Below are 6,066 nucleotides of genomic sequence, written 5' to 3' on the forward strand. Positions count from 1 at the left end.
TACCTTATAAATGAATTTTGGGAACAAAACCCATGTGTAAACTGGAGGGAGGGGTGGGGGTGTTGAGTTTAGAAATAATCAGTATGAAAATGAGAACATCTGTAAGCACTAGTAACTTTCACAGCCTATCAGTTCCACGTTATAAACAGAAACAATAGACTTTTTTTTTACTGTGCCTCTACCACACTCAAAGCTCTGTGCCCAACACCCAAGGGGGGAATTTTATCCTCAAGCTCACAAACCTACTTACTGTACAACATCACTGAGCTCTATAGCTTAGCAGCCTTGAGAAAACAGTACATATTATAGCTGATTCATAGGAAAATATATTCTAAACACCTACTAAAAATCCTAGAAAACATAGAAAACATCTCCCCTTGACCTGGTCTTGCAGACTATTCCTTGCTGTGGTATCCAGCATGTCAGCATGTCATGTGTTCTACAGTGTTCAGTATCTACAGAATTCATCATCATCATTATCATCACGATACAGCACCCATTTATGGAGGGCCTACTCCATGCCAGGCATATAGTAACTCTAATCTTCAAAATAATGCTAAAGGTAGGTATTATCATCCACATTTTACAAATGAAGATATAAAGTCAAAGAGACTTAACAACTTGCCTATGGTCACATGACATGCAGTATTAGAACTGGAATTGTACCTTACATCTGACTGATGCCAAAACCCATCCTCTTTCCTCTAAAACTTGAGTCCCATTCCAGCCCAACTCCTTAGACTTCTTTTTTGGCATCCCCTATAGAAGGGGATTTGGTTACTGAAAAGATGGACAGACACTGGAAAACAATCTTAACTGTAAATATTCTCAAGGTACTAATGTAAATTAATGTCCAACCAGAAAGACCATACAAACAAATAAATTTTCTTTAAAAGTACTAGATCCAGGAGTAAAAATATGTATTAAAGAAAAAAATCATTTGGCCAACTTACATACAGTATTAGACCAAGAGTTGACTCCTCATTTCCCAAACTTCAGCAGACACAACAATACCCCCCGCTTTCTGCTACTAAAACAGCTACTAGAGGACAAAGAGTAAATACACATTTTAAGTAACCCAAATTGCTCTAGTATATCTAGTAAATTGTTTCTGTCTGTGAATTTTTCCAAAAGGGAATTTTATGTTGAATAATATTTTTAAAAGAACAAAACAGCTTCAGTTTTAAAAAGCTATTCTGGTGTGGTAGGTCCCATCTCACATCACTCACCAGTGTTTGTCAAAGGGCACTGGCATTTTGGGCAGGGCAATTTCTTGTTGTTTGGAACTGCCCTAAGCATTGAAAAACATTTAGCAGCCCTGGCTCGTGCCCACTAAATGCCAGTGCACACCCCCTCCCCACTCTGAGATAACCAAACATGGCCTTACATGTTTCCAAATTCCCACAGAGAGGCAATGTTGTCCCACTGAGAGACACTGATTGCTAGACTCTTTCCGCATTCTATTTCCAGGCTGCTAGAGACTTTCTACAATGTTTATTTATGTAATTCTGCCACAGCTGTTTACTCAACCTTTCTGAAAGTGCTTGTTTATAGTTTCTTACTTCACCCCAAAAGTTGTCTTTAAAAATAACACAACACTTGTTTCATGTTTACCTGAATAAGATTTTTTAAGCTATTTTTTAAGTCCAAAAAGCTAATTTTGTGACTACATAATAATACAATACTATATAATTACTGGAGACAAAAATAAAAGTTAAAATGCTTTAGAATCACAGTATCCTAAAATGTAAGAAATGGAAGGGAATGGGAGTTCATCTCTTCCAGGGGCTATGTGAGTCTGATGTAAAACAAAACCAAAAGAGCTGTGGATATGTGCATTTTTCTGGTTAGGGAGTTGGACATTTTTATATCAAGTACTCAAAAAGTTCATGATCCAAAAGAAGTTAAGAACCAGTGATCTGTTTCCTGGCAAAGCAAATGAGACCCAAAGTGGTTAAGTGAAGTGACAAGATCAAGAATGTATACTACTGGGTCTTGCTACGACAAACATGTAAAGTGAACTCCTAGAAATGGCCAGACTCATCAAAGGAGTAAAAAATTCTACAAGACCATTCACCGCCTACTATGTAACAACTAAGTTCCTAAATAAAGCATGTTGTTTATAATAGTCACACACTAGGGGAGGTTATTTTAAAGTGAAAGCTCTTGGAATAAGTATCCCTAATTTGTTTGTTTTCAAGTTTGGTTTTCTGATTATGTATTGATAATATCTTCCTAGAGCGTATCTATACCTTTAAATGTTACTGTTACAACAGCAATAAATTTGATTCTCAAAATTTTTTTAAAAACCTATATTTGAAAAATTTAGATTACCCAAGAAATAATTTTCTGATCAGGGAAGAAGTCTCTGGTATAAAGATACCATTTAAAAGACAATATCTCAATAGATCCTCAACAATAATCCTAGTAAGTAGGCAGGTGTTTTTAATCCTTAATCTTTTTATTTTACAAAAATAAAATAGGTTAAGTAACTTTCTGAGATTATAAAACTGTTGCCAGGTAGTACCAGGACTAGCCCCAAGCACTCTGACTCCATGTCCAGAGTATTTCCCATTTCACAACTGCCTTTTCTACAAACACCATAGAGAAACAATTTAAATGCTACAAAAGTAACAGTTTTTAAAGCCATGTTGATAAACTGCTGTTAATACCAAAATAATACTTTTTTTTTTCAAAAACTGACAAAGAAGAAACATGAACATGAAAAATTCCTCCTTGAGCCCTGACCTACAATTTCTATAAAGTACGTTACTGAACAAAAAGAAAAATAGTTCAAATAGTTTGGATAGATAATAACAAATCATCAAAACTGGAAAAACATTATTCCCAGTCTATGACTTCCTGTCAATGGATTATTATTACCTTTATGTAAATAAAATAAGTGATTCTCAGCTTTGTGGATGAAAATCAAAGTTTACATTTGCCACTGAAACAACTTCCAGGCAACAGGCATTTGAAAACAAGCATACAAACAAAATCTCCTTAAGAACTGATTAAGTACCAATTGTATTTTAACAATTGCAACACCCCCAAAACCATACAAGATCATTTCTCTTCAAAGGAAGAGCAGTCACAGAAGTATGTTTACTCCCTCAGATTACCTGTCTCTTCAGGTGCTTAGATCAGAAAGGCTACTAAATAATAAAATTAAATTACTACCTCACATCTTTTTTATCCTATGCTCTTGTAATTAGAATGGCATTCTCAAAATAGAATAAGCATTACAGTTAGGAAAAACACACTTAAGTCAATGAAACTCTCCTTAAATAAAAGCACACAAATGTGAATCATAGGCTATGGACGCTAAAAACTTCTAGGAAGAAAAACATGTTTGCCTTGAAGACCCTGCAACTCATCTCTCCTGTCAACATTAAAACCCAAATACAGAAACCATTAAGCAAGCAACATTTGCTTCCCATTATTGCTTTTAAATGACAAATCTCAGTCCCTAAAAAGGTTACTCCATCGTTTGAGAATAATTTTCTGATAACAATGAAAACAAGCTCTGTCATTAGATTTCTAAATTGCATTTTATCCTTTCATTTTCAGTCCACCACACGTAAAAGCAACAGTTGTCAGTTTAAAAAGAATCAACCTCTTTACCAAATAAATGTACATGATTCACAGCTTCGTCACTTTATATCAGGTATGTACTGAGAACTATAACAAAACACACTACTCAACGTAATGTCCAGAGAAAGAATAAAAGGAGGAAACAGGAAGAGTACGGGGCTATTCTCTGGGGGGGGGCCCTATTAGTGAGGACATCCCTTCATTCATTTTTCACTCAATGGTTCCCTATCAGGGCCAAACCCCAAAGTTGGAAGATACAACCTAGCCTCTGCCAGACTGCCTTCATTCCTCCCGCACCCAAGACAGGAGCTTGTCTCCTCCCCCCCCCCCCCCCCCCCCCCCCCCCCCCCCCCCCCTCCGGAGTCAAGACTATTCATTCCTTCTTGAAGCATTTTCTCAATAATCCTACAAAATAGTCAGCTCTCCCTGGTATATTTCCCTAGACTACCTAGCTAACGCCATACTTCACTAACTTTCTGCCAATGCTAACTGGACATGGGTCACTATCACTTAAGTTTTATCCACACTGCTTTCCTCTACCAGATTGCCAGTCCCCACTGACCAACCCTAAAATCCCAGAAACTATCACCAACCGACTTCTAGGTCCTGAAAAGAGTTATCTTTGTCTTTACCATACACCTACTCCAGAGGTTTCCAATTCCAATCCAAAATGCCGAAGCCCCACTCCTCAACCCAATATCAACATACCTTTTGGCGGATTCTAAGCATTCTACAATACCTACCTTTTCGGATCCTTCCCCCTCCCAAGCCTGAGTCTGGTCTCCCTGGCTACGAGCCTGCCGAGTCCTGACAGCTCTATGCTTGACAGCCCGCCGACCTCCACCCCATCAGATCTCCGGGGTCGCCCTTCCCGCCGTCCTCCAGCCTTCTCTCCGCTCGGACACTCTTCCACTGTCCGGGGAGCCTCGGCCTCTCCTAGACCCTCTACCCGACCCAGGTGTCCCCTTCCGGATCTCGCCGACCCTTCTCCAGGTTAAGCAGAGCCCCTCGCCCTTCAGGCCCCATCTGTGGTCCTGGCTCCTCGTACTTGCCAGCAGGGTTCCCAGGCTGCAAAAACGCAAGCGGTTCCTCTTCCCGAGGGCCACCACCTTCCTCAGGCCCCTTCCCTCAGCACCAAGTCCACCGCGCTTCCCCGGGGAATCCCAACTCACCCCCGCCTCCGCCATCTTCTGGGACCGGCCCCCACGCCCCTCCGCCGCTTCCTCCTCCCCTCCCACAACTCCTCCCGAGCTCCACTGCGCCTGTGCGGCCGACGCGGATACGCTCGGACGATCGGGGCAGAACAACTTCCGGTTCCCACTGGCGCCAGGTAGTGGGCCCGCGAGCCGGGGCAAAAGAACTTCCGGTCTCCGCGAGGGTAGCGGCCGGCTGTAGGCGTGGACTGTCGAGTGGTGAAAGGCTGGTAGATCCGCTGTTGTGCTGACCGGGCAGTCGTCGCTTTTACTGGTACATTTATTAATGAAAATTGAAGGAGAAATTAAATTTGCAACAAAATGCGTCAAAGCAAGTATTTGTATGGCCTTTCTTGTTTTCTCTAATGTTTCCTAAAGGTCTTAAATTTGTTTCCTGTAGATTTTCACACTACCAGTAAAAAAAGGGATGTGGGTGGATTATACTGAATGGAGGAGGAATTTTAAAAAGAAAGGAGAAGAGCACCCAGAAAAGAACCCAGAAAAGAGACAATAACTTCAAACTGTCCTGACATCATTGCTCTCTTTAAAGCAACATGAGCCCTGTTCATCCAGGTCTTGCCTCCTCTAACCCAGCTTTTTCAAACACTTCAAAATTGCCTTCAATGAAATCCTTATGGAAGATTTTAGCCTGGAGAGACCTTTGTTTTAGTTTAAGTATTTACTGATTGCAAGGAGGGACAAGACCTAAAAAGCAAGAACTGTGTGACCCCCAGTTCCTAAGGTTCTTCCATCCAACACAGTCATTCCTACTTCAGTATGAGGCAGAATACAAAGCCCTCAGGAGAAATACAGAGAGCCACTGTCTTCTGATTAAGTTTGGCAACAGTTTTCATGCATGATAAGGAGGCAGATATGATGAAGCTGTGCATTCTCTGGGAGCTCAGAGATGGAAAAACATGAAATAGATGGTGGAGCCTGGAGCATAGACAGATGTATTGAGACATGAGATCTGAATGTCACACTCATGAATTTGGACTAGATATTTGTTATTATCATGGAAACATGAAAATCACAAATTACTTGATGCCAGAGTATAAATTGTTGAAGAATGCTGAGAAATCAGAATAACTGGGTTACTTTGAAGCTGGTGTAATATGGCTGAGAGAACACTGGTGAAGGATTGAAACCTGGCGCTGTGACAGTAAGTGCATAATCATGTCCAATAAATTGATTTCTCTAGGCTTCTTTATTCCCATTTGTAAAATGAAGGATTGGTCTAGATTATTTCTAAGATTCTCTTCATAGGCAAAAGTATCAA

At 40.5% G+C, this 6,066-nt stretch overlaps 1 protein-coding gene across 3 annotated transcripts in view; it reads right to left on the reverse strand.

The window, feature by feature from the left end:
• INSIG2 (insulin induced gene 2) overlaps positions 1-4,806 on the reverse strand; it is a 31,228-nt gene extending 26,422 nt beyond the window's left edge. For 2 of the 3 annotated variants that reach the window (XR_003001742.1, XM_024734483.1), the window contains exon 1: positions 4,767-4,806. The gene's annotated coding sequence lies outside the window, so the exon portion shown is untranslated. Of the gene's footprint in view, positions 1-4,642; positions 4,740-4,766 lie in introns of those variants that run through there. The other variant, XM_024734485.1, reaches the window with a different exon arrangement.
• Between the last annotated feature and the right edge of the window lie 1,260 nt (positions 4,807-6,066).

This window comes from Neophocaena asiaeorientalis, unplaced genomic scaffold (genome assembly GCF_003031525.2).
Source record: "Neophocaena asiaeorientalis asiaeorientalis breed wild unplaced genomic scaffold, Neophocaena_asiaeorientalis_V1.1 scaffold32, whole genome shotgun sequence".
Lineage (NCBI taxonomy): Eukaryota > Metazoa > Chordata > Mammalia > Artiodactyla > Phocoenidae > Neophocaena > Neophocaena asiaeorientalis.